At 41.1% G+C, this 13,648-nt stretch overlaps 1 protein-coding gene across 1 annotated transcript in view; it reads left to right on the top strand.

The window, feature by feature from the left end:
• Positions 1-13,648, top strand: part of NOX3 (NADPH oxidase 3) — a 650,715-nt gene that overhangs the window by 93,061 nt on the left and 544,006 nt on the right. The gene's annotated exons all lie outside the window — the stretch shown is intronic.

The following is a 13,648-nucleotide window of genomic DNA, read 5'->3' as shown; positions in this document are numbered from 1 at the left end:
AGGATTGAACTCAAGGACCTATTTTGCAGCCAAGATCATATAGTTTTAAAAAATCAGTAAACGTCAAAGTAAGGAAGGGATTGATATTGTAAGAACAGACTAATCCAAAAGCTTGTTCCTCCAGCGTCTTCATCGTCTGCCAGTAAAAATCACAAAACATCTAAGTCTCAGGCATTATACCTGGCTAACTTTGTGATTGTCCTCCAACTGTTTTAAATGTGTACAAACTGCAAATGCTAAAAATGTATTGAACGGCAGGCTGGGAGAAGCTGTTACTTGGCTTGACTGGTCTCCAATAATCCTTCTCCTGGCCACTAACAGAGCTGTTAACTTTAGATGTACCTTTCATAGGATTCTTTTAAAGGTTGGGCTCTCCAAGGCAGCACAGGGTTCAGGGAGACCAGATGAGCCCTGTCTACTAAATGGAAATGCCTCTGCCTCCTTCCTACTTAATCTGGGACCACTTCTAGTATAAGAGTCTCCTCATTCTGATACGTTTACCCTGTCCTCCTCCTATAGACATATTCCTACAACTATATCTATCTCTCCCTGCAATCTCCTGCAGCTTTATCCCTCTACTTAACTACTTCTACCCCTAGAGCTAGATTTGCTCACCAAAACTGGTAAATACTACCTAATCCTTCTACTCCTACAGCTATACTTGCTCAACAAAACTTGTAAATACTACACAATCCTTCTACTCCCATAACTATACCTGCTCAACAAAACATGTAAACATTGAGCACTAATTTCTCTCTCTAATACTTTCACTCAGAGCGCTACCACTATTTCTCCTTCCTTCAACCTTAACTACCTTTTAGGAATTTCTAAGAATTACTGCTATACTATGCAAATGTAATAACCATAACTTAATGTAAAAAAATTTTTAATCAATTTCAGTATGAATTGTACTCTCTTACTGTCCTGTATTCCTTGAAATCATATTTCTCCAAACTGTTTAATGCTTTCTAAATTCTTGATTGTGTTGAAATCCTGTATGTAATATTTTTTATGCATTTTCGGAGCTTTTCTCCCCAGGCCTCCACTGAAAATGGGCCATGTTGACCCAGTGGACTTCCCCGGTAATCAAACTGGAATAAATAAATAAATAAATTTGTTAACTTATTAATACAGGATTATGCCAAAAAGGGCATGGATAATCTGTACAGTGTGATATTTAATGTTGAAAGTAGTCCTAGATGAAGATGCAGAGTGACAGTGAACACAAGCTTTCATTCCGGAACTTTCCATCATGTCATAATCCTCACCAGTGAGTGAGTACAGAGCATAATTATAGTGAAAACCAGGGGTAGTTTCACTTAAGAAGAAATTCTGTTGAGAATCGTTCTGGTATGTACTGGCTGCCACTGTTGTGGAGTGGGGACATAGGCAGTATTTTTTTGTAGTTACAGCTGTCATGTGACATAAAAGAGATAAATGCACATGAGAATCCACACAAAAGCAGACTGAAGTGAGACAGAAGATGTCAAAATTTGAGTTAAAAGAGCTGCACGTCTGTTTAGCCTTCCTGAGTTCACAAGTCCTGAATTTTGTTGCGTCTGTGAATTAGTTGAGATCATATTCACTATCACTATGGAAACTAGTGGCATATGTATGTAGGTGTAGTGTGGCAGTTAGCACAGCTGATTAAGACTGTGAGCTGTTAATGAGCTGCTTCCTGTGGTGCATAACATAACATAGGTTCATACTAAGCTAACTGCCCTTGCGAGCCATTTTAAGCCTAGCAAATTATCACCTGTGAGATTCAAACCCTGTACCTTGCATTTGTAAGGCAAACACCTTAACCATTAGGCCACCCTCCCCTGTCCCAACCCATGGTTTGATTCCCTCTGCCTCTCTATGATTCTGAGCGATACCTCTCAACTGTGGAGATTTTTGCCAAATATTTTTGGCCCATTTTTCATAAAGTTGTGTTTTTCTGGCAAATTAGTGGCAAATCATTAAAGACTGAAACTAGAAAATAATGACAGATATTTGAGTTTCATACTTCATACCCTTCAGGAAACTCACACTAATGCAAAACCTGTTATTCTATCAACTTTCTAAGTTTAGAAGAGCAATATTTAAAAATGATCCCTCTTTTTGGGCCTCTGTCCCACTTTTGTTTATGGCTTTGTCCAGATTTCTTACTCTAAGAGGTCAAGAGGTATGCTCTGAGCAAGTCAGTTAACCAGGCAGTGATCTGGGGCAATTTGGAAACTGAGCAAGACTCCTCAGTGGTCATCTAGGTCTCGTGCCTAATAACTACTACAAATTTATGAACTATGAGCCTATGAATCAGTGATAAGGGCACACGTACATATAGTGAAACACCAGTAGCACTTCTGATGCACTTATTGGGAGTTGGAAAGAGTTAGATGAAAGTCAGTATAAAGTGCTTCTGCGACAAAAGCATTACTGATATCGTGCACACATATGATATTACTAATGAAGATTCAATTTTCCAGGAAAGGAAGTTTGTTATTACAGACATCTAAGAACTCAAAAGGTTTAAAATGCTTTCAAAACTAAGAAACGTTGGTGGACTATGATAAGTTATGGGGTCTTAAATAAATAACCAGGTGTTTCAACTACCCAATAAAGGTAATTATACAATATGAGATAATTAATATTCCAAAACATTTATGCTGATAGGACAGCCCAACCAGTGTGTCATTGTAAATCAACAGTAAAATGCTACACTTCATCAGCCTAGCTAATGACAGAGAACACTAGCAAGAAAAGAGGAATTGCTTAAAGATTATGCACAAAAAAAAAAAAAACATACCTGGCCCAGCTCTGATGTTGTTTCCAGTTTAAAAAAAAAAAGCTGCAAAACCATGTGCCAGCAAAGCCCAGCCTTTCTGTACGCCTCCTTTGAATGGCATCATCATGCTTACCACTGGTTCATAGGTTCATAGGTTCATAGGTTCATACTAGGCTATCTGCCCGAGGGCATTTATAAGCCTAGCCCATTGTTTTGTGGCTTACGCCACCCCTTTAGTATGGGGAACTATACCCATTATTTTGCTGTGCCTCTGTCGAGCAGTGACACTGAGGTAATTCCTGGGGTATATCTGCGATCTCCCATCCATTGGTCAAGATTTCTCTTGAACAAGGCCAGCGAGGTGCTCTGCCTCACATGTACCGGGATTTTGTTCCACAGCATAGGGAGTCTTTGGGTGATGAATCTATCCCTCCAGCACGTCCTATTAATAGCCGTGTCGAGGTTTAAGTCTCCCGCCTTGTGGCTCTGATGGATCTAGATTTTTGAGGTGAAGCATATTCATCAAATCTGGGTTTGACATGGCCTTGTATGTTAGGCAAAGGTCACCTCTGAGCAAGCGGTAAGCGACTGAATAGAGCTGGAGTTCTTTCAGTCGGGCAGCATAGGACAGATTTTGAGACCCTTTATCCTTTTGGTGAGGAACTTTGTGGCCTCTCCAGCTGCTGCAAGTGTCGGGTCAGATACATTCCGAATGGGGCATTGTACTCAATCATTGGTCTGATGAGTGATGAGTAAAGGGAGACTATGACCTCCCTTGATCTAGATGAGAATCCCTTCATGATAAGGTGGGCAATGTAGAAGGACTTCCTAACTACTTTAGCTACATGGGTGTCGAATGACAGACTACTATCAACCTGGGTCCCCAGGTCCCTGATAACTTCTTCTGTGCTCAGTGGATTGCCACCTATTTGGTAGCTAGGGGTAACCTTGTTTTTCCCGAAGGGTATGACTATGCATTTTTGGCATTTAACTTTAGGCCGTGGCTCTGGCACCAGTTATCCGCTTCTGTGAGACCCTTCTGAAGGATATCTGTGTCAGATGTGTTTTCTACTATGGCGCCCAGTTTGCAGTCATCTGCAAACTTTGTCAGCCATAACCCTCCTGTGTTTGCTTGTACTGGAAAAGTAGATGCCAAACAAGAGTGGGTCCAGGACTGAGCCCTGTGGGACACCACTTGTGACAGGCTTTGAGTCTGACATGGCGCCAGCAACTCTGACCCTGTGGGTTCTGTCACTCAGCCAGTTTGCAACCCATCTTGTGATGTATGGGTTAACATTTAAGCTGATGAGTTTTTCAATGATACCCGAGTGGGGTATTGTATCGAAGGCCTTAGCCAGATCGAGGTAGGCTGTATGGACTGCCTTTCCTCATCAATGGCTTTGGTGACTGTTTCAAAAAGTCAACCAAGTTTAAAAGGCATGATCTGCCTTTGACAAAGCCAAACTGGGTTGGATCCAAAGTCTGCAAATTCCCTATGTCTTTATTTATGAGGTCCATTATGATCCTCTCCATGGCTTTGCAGATAAGGCTTGTCAAGCTAATGGGCTGGTAATTTCCAGGGTCTGTGGAGGCACCGCCTTTGTGAAGTGAGACCACAGTTGCAGTGCGCCACTCCTGGTGCGTATCCAGAGGTAAGACTTTGATTAAACAGCTGTCCTAGCTGTGGGTTTAATTCCTCATTGAGTTCGTGGAGCACACAGCCGGGGACACCATCGGGTCCCATGGATGCTGTGTTTTTGCTTTGGAGCGAGCAGTTCTCAATTCGTAGCTGGAGATGTTTGGGAGGCTGGACTCATTTGGTATAGATATCTCTCCTTTTGGGGAGAAGTTTGCACTGAACCTGTCAGCCAGTATGTTGGCAATGTCTGTAGGATCAGTAATCTTCACATCATTTTGAACTAGTTCTGAGCATATCTGGGAGTTTCCTCCTAGGTTTCTAACATAGCTAAAGAAGGCCTTATGATTGTCTTTTGAGTCTTTAGCTATTTTTCTCTCGAAATTTGCTTTGGATGATTTTATGAGAGCTCTTAGTTTTTTACTTATAGTGATCAAGGGTGTCTTACCTTTTAAGGATTTTGCTCTATCTTGTAGTAGCTTCCTCCTTTTGTTGTAGAGTTTGTTTATGGCTGGGGTCCACCAGACTAGACGCTTGCCTTTGGTACAAAGAGTCTTTGTTTTGCTTGGGATTGCCTTATCCATGCAGTCCTGCAGGTGCTGGTAGAAGGCGTTTGTAAGTGATTCAGCGGCTTGAGTATTGTTTTCCGCCGGCTGGGGGGCCTGAAAGGAGACCACACTAGTCTTTAGAAGTGTGAAGTCGGCTTTTGAGAAGTTCTTTACTGTGGTCTTTTTATTTCAGGTGGGGTGGGATGAGGACCTCCAGCGAGATTAGTTTGTGATCTGATCTCACCAGTGAGGGGTATACTTCGGTGTTGAACATTGTGCTCCCATGTTCGTGATGATGAGATCAAGTATGTTATCTCCTCTTGTGGGGATGGTGACTAGTTGTTCCATGGCATTTGAGTTTATGAATTCCAGGAACTTTTGGGCTAGGGTGTTTGGGCTTGAGTAGTGTTCCCAGTCTATATTAGGGTAATTGAAGTCACCTAGTATGATGGTGTTTGGTGGTACATTTATCACCTCTAGTGTTTTCAGGAAGGCCATGTGAGTTTCCTGAGTTTGTGAGGGTGGCCTGTAACATGCTACAATTTGCAGAGCAGTCTTGCCTATGGTTAATTGCACCTGGATGGTCTCCGATGCATCGTGCGTTGCCACCAGTCTTGAGGTGTGGGTGTCCTTGATGAATATGGATACAACACCTCCTTTCTTGGTATTGTCCGGATTTTGGGGCCGGAACGCATGATATGAGGTAAAACCTGATAGCGCTGGGGTGCTCTCAGGAGCCTTGAACCAGGTTTCTGTCACAGCACAGACATCGATGTTCTCCATACTGAGAAGGGCCTCGAGTGCGTGCATTTTGAGATTTAGACTTCTGGCATTGAGCAGCATTACCCTTAGTTTTTTTCCTTTTTGTGTTCTAGGGTGGTAGGTTTAGAATTTGAGCCTTGCCTAAAAAGGCACTATGGGGTGGCAAGAGCCTTTGCCAATATCCGGAATCCCAGGGTGGCAGGTGCAAGCCATCCCTTGGCAGCGTGGCTTGTCCAGCATGTCATCCCAGGCAGACAGATACTGGATCCCCTTTGAATGACACCAGTGTTTAAGCCAATTGTTAAAGCTGATCATCTTATCTCTGTATTGTGGCATCATTCTTGGTGAAGGTAGGATACTGCTCAAGGTCAGGGTCATACCTGCCTGGGCTACATAATCAGAGAGCTCCTCAATGTCTCTTTTCATGTAGTCCAAGGAGGTACGTCTCAGGTCGCTTTACACCAGCGTGGACAATGACTGAGTCATATTTGTACCTGCTGTTGAGAGACCTGAGTGCTTGCGTTATGTGGCGGATTCTAGCGCCCGACAGGCAGCTTACTGTGACCTTCTCCTTACTCAGTCTGGTGAGCGGGACATCAGTGTGTCTGACTATGGAGTCACCAATGACTAGTGTGTCTGGCATTGTGTTTGGCCTTAAGGGCTGTGACTGTTTGACACTCTGACTGTGAGGTCTATGTGTTGCGGGTGTTGTGTTCTGAGGTGGTGGTTGTTTGGGTGTCTGCTTTGGTGGCCTCTGCTGTTTTGGTAGATTTTGATCAGAGCCTCCGAGTATGTCTTTGTGTGTTTATGTGTATGATTTGAGGTTGTAATGGTACTATGTGAGACTGGGTCTATAGTGTGTGTGGTAACCTTCTCCTCCTGACTGGTCTTGCCAGTCCTATGTTGAGAGAGCTCAGCCTCCAGTTTGGCCGTATAGTTGCATCTCTCGCATGTATTTGTGTTTTGTGGGAGGAGGAAAGGGTTGTCTGTGTACATGAGGCAATTGAAACATTGCCTCAATATTCCCAGGTTCACCAGCTGAACAGGAGAGGACACTAGCAACTGATCCCTCGACATGCTAGAAGGGTAGACGAAAAACTTTAAAAAGATTCCGGGGACGTGGGTGACCGAGAAATGGGGGTTGCCTTTTGGGGTACTATCTATGACAAGAGTGCCGTATCAAGGTAATAAGTACTGTAGGAGCAAGTGCTAGGTTTAATAGATAGAGAATAGTCTACTTGGAGTCAAGTAGAGTTGATCTTTTAGTTATAGGATACGCTGATTTGATCAGTAGTATAGTTCGAGGAAGGTAGTTTTAAGGGAAAATTTGAAGAGTGGACTTTAGGTAGCCGAATAGTTTAAACCTGCTTAACCGGCACTGCCCTAGTGTGCAACAGTGGCAGCTCCGCTAAATCGCTCTAAATCGCTAACGCCGTTTAGCTGCTTTATACCAGGGGCTGGAAAAGCTAGAAACTGGCCCAAAACGACCAATAAACTACTAGTTACTGGCTGAAACCTCACAAAACTGGACAAAGGCAGCTCAATGCTTCCCACTCCCACTGGTAAGCAAGGTAGCTTCCTTCCCCAAATAAGGCAAGGAAACAGTACACAGGAACTACAACCAAAGCCCAGGAATCAGCAACTCTGAAACTGGACTAAACTAGTAAAGCAGGAAAGCAAGGTAGCTTCCTTCCCCAAATAAGGCAAGGAAACAGTACACAGGAACTACAACCAAAGCCCAGGAATCAGCAACTCTGAAACTGGACTAAACTAGTAAAGCAGGAAAAACAAGAGATATTTTTTCTTTTTTTCTTTTTTCACAAAACAGGCAGAAACAGGTACAGCAAACACTTATAAATGCTATGAATCAGCTACTACAGCTTACACAGAAGAATTTGCTACAAATACAGTCAAATAGTAACAAACAAGGATTCCAAGTGCAATATTAAGTTAAATGCAGTAAAAACAGCTTCAATGTAACAGAAAGGCAGGCGAAATACAGTTGCTAGGTATTCAGATGTGGAAAGCAACAAAAAATATACTTAGTATCAAGAAAAGTCGCTTATTCAGCTCTCTGCAGCCTGGATTACTCTGCTGGCCCACGTGGAGTCTGTGCTGAGTAGGTATAATCTGAAAGTTTTATACCAGGGGGCTGGAAAAAGCTAGAAACTGAGGGCACTTACAGCTGAAGCAAAACAATTATAGCAAGCAATTATATGGGTGGCGCAGTGGAGCAGTGGTTAACGTTGTCATCTCACAGTAGGAGGTTCTCTGGTTCAATTCTCAGCTGGGGTGCCTTCTGTGCCGAGTCTGCATGTCCTCCCTGCATTTGTGTGGGTTTCCTCTGGGTTCTCTGGTTTCCTCCTACATTCCAACGACATGTGTCTGAACTGCTTCTCCCTGGGTCTCCACTGAAAATAGGCTCTGTCCTAGTTGAACTTTCCCGGTCAAGAAATGTCAAATGAACACTAAAAATGCAAACTCAGACCCCTGTTCAAGGCTAATATTAGATTAATACAACTGCATTCATGAAATACTACAATTGACTTGGTGTCTGCCATTTGAAATTGCATTTTTAATGTTTAAAGCAAGATTGCTGTTGGAATCCCCTTTTCAACAATGAGCATAAGTGGAATAAAAATAAATAAAAACAGACACTGACCCTGCACTTTCTTTCCCCCTATGTTTTATCAGAGCTTGCTCTTCATTAGGGGAAATGGAAGTATGGTTAACATTACTGTATTTTTTTTTTTTTTGGTAGCTAAAACCAGAAACTTAAAACTTCTGCCCTCTTCAGGATGTCACTAAGTTCTGCCCATCACAATTACAGAACAGGGAAGCCAACAGCATTGGCTGTGTTGGTGTATTTCTTAGTTCTATTTTTCATGTAAATTATTTTTCGTGAAAGATAAACACCAGTGACCTTTACTATAATGGCAGAACAGAATGCAAGCTATAGATTTCATTTCCCCATGTAGCACTAGATCTTTAATACCCTTACTTACAAGCTCCATAAAACTGGTTACTATCCACTTTTAAAGACTGGACTTTTTAGACTGAAAAGGCCTTTTGATAAATGGACCTTCCAGTTGGAATAAACTCCTAGTAGAAATAAGAAAAGTGACTGAACGTATTCGCTTCAAAGTATAATTAAAAAAAAAATACCTGACAAAACAGCATGCCTCAAGTGTATCAGTGATATGGGCTAGAAAGCACCTGTAAGGCAAAAAAGAGTTATGCATGCCATCTACTGGTTTAATACTAATTTATCTGTTATCATATTCACTGAAATGCTTCTTTAGAATTGAAATATTAACTAATTTGCTGTGTCAGTAATGAACTGTAGCTACCTGAAAATTCAAACTAAACTATTCCTTAATGAACATTCAGTACTGTACTATATCTACAACTATGTTACTGCCGATGCCTATGCAAATTTCTATATAAATAGTTCTACACTCTGTTGTATGTTTTCTGGCCTCCCTAACCCATGGCTTGACTGAAAATGCCCTGGATCAGTTCAACTAGCTGGCTAACAAATGTTAAATAAAAGTAAATAAATAAAAATTGCACTCATATGAACTACGATCATATAAGTACTTTAGCAGATTTAAGGTGCTTCGCACATGAAACATACAATTTCCCTTAAGCAACATGACAAAGGATTACCTGGTACCTTATTGTAACACTAGAGCATAATTCTGATCCACTATATTGTATGGCACTTGTATCTGAGTAAGAAAGATTATTCTGGGCACTCCTTTTCTTTTCTGTATCTTTGAGTCAGCTTTGAAAGTGAAGAAACTTAAGTTTGGAGATATATCGGGGACACTGAAAAAGAAGACTAAACCTTGGAAGAAGGTTTCAAGGGTGCAGGGATATATGAATGGACATGGCTCTTAGAACCCAGATCCAACAAGGCTAGGATAACACACGCTGACGATCATTCTGCACCATGTATGTAATACCATTAAAAAGCTGTTGAGTGACAGCAAATAAAAAAGGCATGCAACAATGATTTTATACAATTTGTATGTATTCTGGTAGAAACTGCCAGGTTTTGGACTTCTTAGAAAGAAGGATTATGTGAATAACAAGTGACTATACAGTGGTGATATAGAACAGGAGCACAGGAACAATGCTAGGCAAGCTTTCACAGGAACCATAATACATCTTATGTGCCTTTAAGAAGACACACTTAAAAGTTCTTGCCATTCCTTTTCAAGCCCTTCATACTGCTTACTTCTCAAATGGGGCAGGGCTTCGCATGATAACCCCGGTGTAAAATTGTGTCAATCCAGTCATCAAGATGAGCCTTGAAGTTAGCCAACATAGTACTTTGACCTGTATTAGTAACCTATTCCATAGAGTGGGAATATGTTGACGTAGGAACCTATCCTTCTGGTGAGTCTTCTTTATTTGTTAGAGTAAATTTAGGTTCCTAATGTCAATGTTTGTAGACTGGTTCAGTGAAGAAATAGGAGGTCAGATATGATTGGATCTTTCATGGCTGGAAAAGTGAGGCATAATTCATCTCATAGCAGCTAGTGAGTATAAGGAGAATCTTTATAATTTATTGGCATACTTAAAGGTTTCATGCCTTCTTGGGTCAAAACCTTTTCAACCTTTTCAGTTGAGAAATATACTTGGATTTATACGTAACAAAGGGATTGTTGTATTTGATGATGGGTCTGATAAGGGAAAATTTCAGTCACAGAATGGCTCACTTTTTGGGGATATTCCTAATTTCCTTAACAAAGTCATCTGCTGCTTTCATTTTTAGAGGCCACTAATGAAGTTGTACAACTCTTTTGCTGAATATGTGTTCACACAGGAGAACATGAGGTTTAGAGACATATTTTGTTTCCATAGTTTCAGAACCATGTGTTCTCTTTGTTTTTCAGGAATACATGTGGATTCCTCTACCCTCATGTTTGGGTTTTCAGGATAAGGGTGCCCACTGAAAGTTTGAGGACTGTAACTGTGATCCTTGGAACAGTCAAAATTAAGTCTGAGCAGGAGAATATATATTAATGCTATGATGGTGGTATCATGGAGTACTCATTGTCCTCAAAAGTATAACAGGCTTGGAGCTGGTACATACAGGTAGGATGGATGCTGAGGGACAATACCATACTGAAAAAGCATTTTATAGGTGTAGCAACAGGTTTCACAATCTGCTGTTTTTTCCTCAGAACTGTAGTTTGTTTTTCAAGGTGTTGTGACTCTGTCAGTAAGAGGAACAGGCTCATGGTTTGCTAGTTCATGTGAGGCTTGTAGAGCATACAGACATGTTATTATCTTGATATTAATTAATTAAGGTTATGGTCACATTCTTTTTGCTTACTTAGAATGCAGACTGATTATAACCACCATACTTTTTCCTGGTGTACTATGACTATGAATAGATAAAGCTGAGGGTCTGAGGGAGTGAAAAAGAACCTCGTGAAAGGATGTGAAAGCACCGCTCTACCCCAGAAGAAGCAGGGAAGGAGATCATGTGATTTTTTTTCCTCTATGTGTGTTTTTCCCACTGTACCCTTTGATCATCAGAACTCCTCCTATCAGTCATGCCCATTCGTTCCCCCATCATAGGTATTGTCTGGTGAGTGTGAGAGCTGGCAGGGACAGGCCATCACAAAAAGCCTTAGTGGTGGTTTGCATCCTCACCAGCAAGTTGGCAATGAGGACATATATTTACTAGGCCCAACCCCTACACTGGGTGGGGCACAGATGGCCCTCATCATCGCAGGAACCACAATGCCCTCCCTCATGTGAGGGCATGCTGTGGTGCCCTTGCAGTGGCAGCTATTGCCACTGTAGTTTGATAGCCAGACTCCTTTCTCCATGACTCCTTCTATAGCATCACTGTCTTCTTCCAAAGGATTGTATCAATGGACTGGTCCAGACTGCCCCTCCCCCCAGATGGGTGCATCAATCCTCTCTTTCCAGCTCTTTCATGACACAAGCCACTAATTAGTTTTGTGTCACCTGGACTATGGTCAGGGGTTATCCCTGTAAACTACTGGAAATGGCTATGATCTGATGAAGTTTTAAAATATTAAAACAAAAGCACTAATCCAATTTCTTTTAGGAATAAAGCTGTGTTTAGATTTATCCAGCTGCCTTTGTGTTAGTTTACAAAAGGGCTGTATTTGGATCTATCCTGCTGACTTTGTGTTGGTTTTGTGGTCAGTTTGTCCTCATTTTGGATTTCTGCTTCCTAGCTATTAGAAATGGCTAGATCATATGATCTTAATGAGAAACAAATGAGGATGTGCATCTGGAGACCACCGATAATAGGCAGTGCTTTCACACCAGATAATTCCTATGGCAAACTAAAGTTGGAGAATTGATTCTGCAAATCTTGACAGTTTGAAACTTAAACTGCAATTCTGACAAAATGGATTTTGAAATATCACTGTTACATTTAAAGTGTTTTCCACCACACTCTGCACCCCTGTGGGGAAAAAAATCCTTCTCTACATTGAATAGCTTTAGTAATGATCAGTGCTTTACAGCTGCACAAAGCTCTACTGACCATATTGATAGAGAACAACCTACACGACCATACTGAACAGGGGTATCACTCTAACCCCTTGGATTTTCCACCTGTCAGATGCTCAGAGAGGATGAAACAGAAGAGCAGCAACAACCAATGGAGAGGAAGAGAAGGATCCCTACCCTGTTACCAGGACCAATGGGGAATGAAATATGGACCACCTCCCTCAAGACAACACCAATGAAGGCAATCAAAATGACCACATCCTCAACATGGGTTTTAAATGCACCTAATCCATTATTTTTGTTTGAAAACACTTCTGATCGGTCTCTAATTCCATGAGCCTAGAGACAGCCAGGCATCTATGTAATATAATTACAAATGTAAAAGGAGACTTCAAAATGTATACTTTTAGTGAATCCAACTTTGACAATGATGTGATAGAACGTTTAGCAAAAGGCATGACCTTTGTGCCTTCTAAGCATGCAAATATAGCTCATATCCTTATAGATTTGAATTGCTTCATTAGAAAAGTGAACTTTAAGCTAAATCTTTCTCTATAAATTGAGAGTTTTATGTGCTTTTAAAGTTCTTTGGTTTGTTATTTTTACTGCAGATTTACCATGGATTAAACTTATTGTAGTACTACATTGCTGTTTCTCCTTTGGTACCTTGCCATTTTTCATTTTGGAGGTCTGTTTTGTGTTTCAGCATTTTTCTTCAGTGCATAAAACTGTGTTTGTTGGAAATGTTTTGGGAAATGATGCAGTGGATAGGAAACTTGGATGAACATTACAATAATTCTGTTAACAAAACTGTTGAGTGAGGTAAATAACTATATTAAGTTGGAAAATGGGGATCAATAGTTAAATGTTATTGAATGCTATTAAATGATACTATGAAAGATATGATACAACACATGGGCCTGTACATTATGATTTGAATATAAATATATGAATGGGGGTAGTGGGTTATGGTCAATTTGTTGGGTGGTACAGGAAGTGTGCAGTATTTTCCAGTGTAATGCATTTAGGAGAGGGCAGTTGGAGTGAATTCTGTCAGCAGCAGGCTGGGCCCCATTGTAAATGTGGACCTAAGTGAAACTTGATTAATCAGCGTCATTTATTTGTGGTTTGGAGATGAAGGAGGGAAGTCTCCAAATACAGGAAGATATTTATTACATTCAGAAATCTGTTTTATGTTCTATGAGTATCCTTAGGAAAAAGACATGAGAGAAACAGAAAAGATCAATGACATGGCTAGAGATAATGAAGAATTGTAGGATCGAGTGTAACATGACGTGGAGAAATAAGGTTAAAGGTTGAAACAGATGGCAGCAAGCAAGAGCAGTCATCCGTACTGAGGTTTAACTGAGTGTAGAACAGACCAGAATAGGGGTCAGATCAGTTCAGAAATACCCGTAAAAAGTAAGG

The sequence above is a fragment of the Protopterus annectens genome, chromosome 1.part0, assembly GCF_019279795.1.
Source record: "Protopterus annectens isolate FY-2018-M chromosome 1.part0, PAN1.0, whole genome shotgun sequence".
Classification (NCBI taxonomy): Eukaryota; Metazoa; Chordata; order Ceratodontiformes; family Protopteridae; genus Protopterus; species Protopterus annectens.
This window is presented reverse-complemented; position numbering and strand designations above follow the sequence as displayed.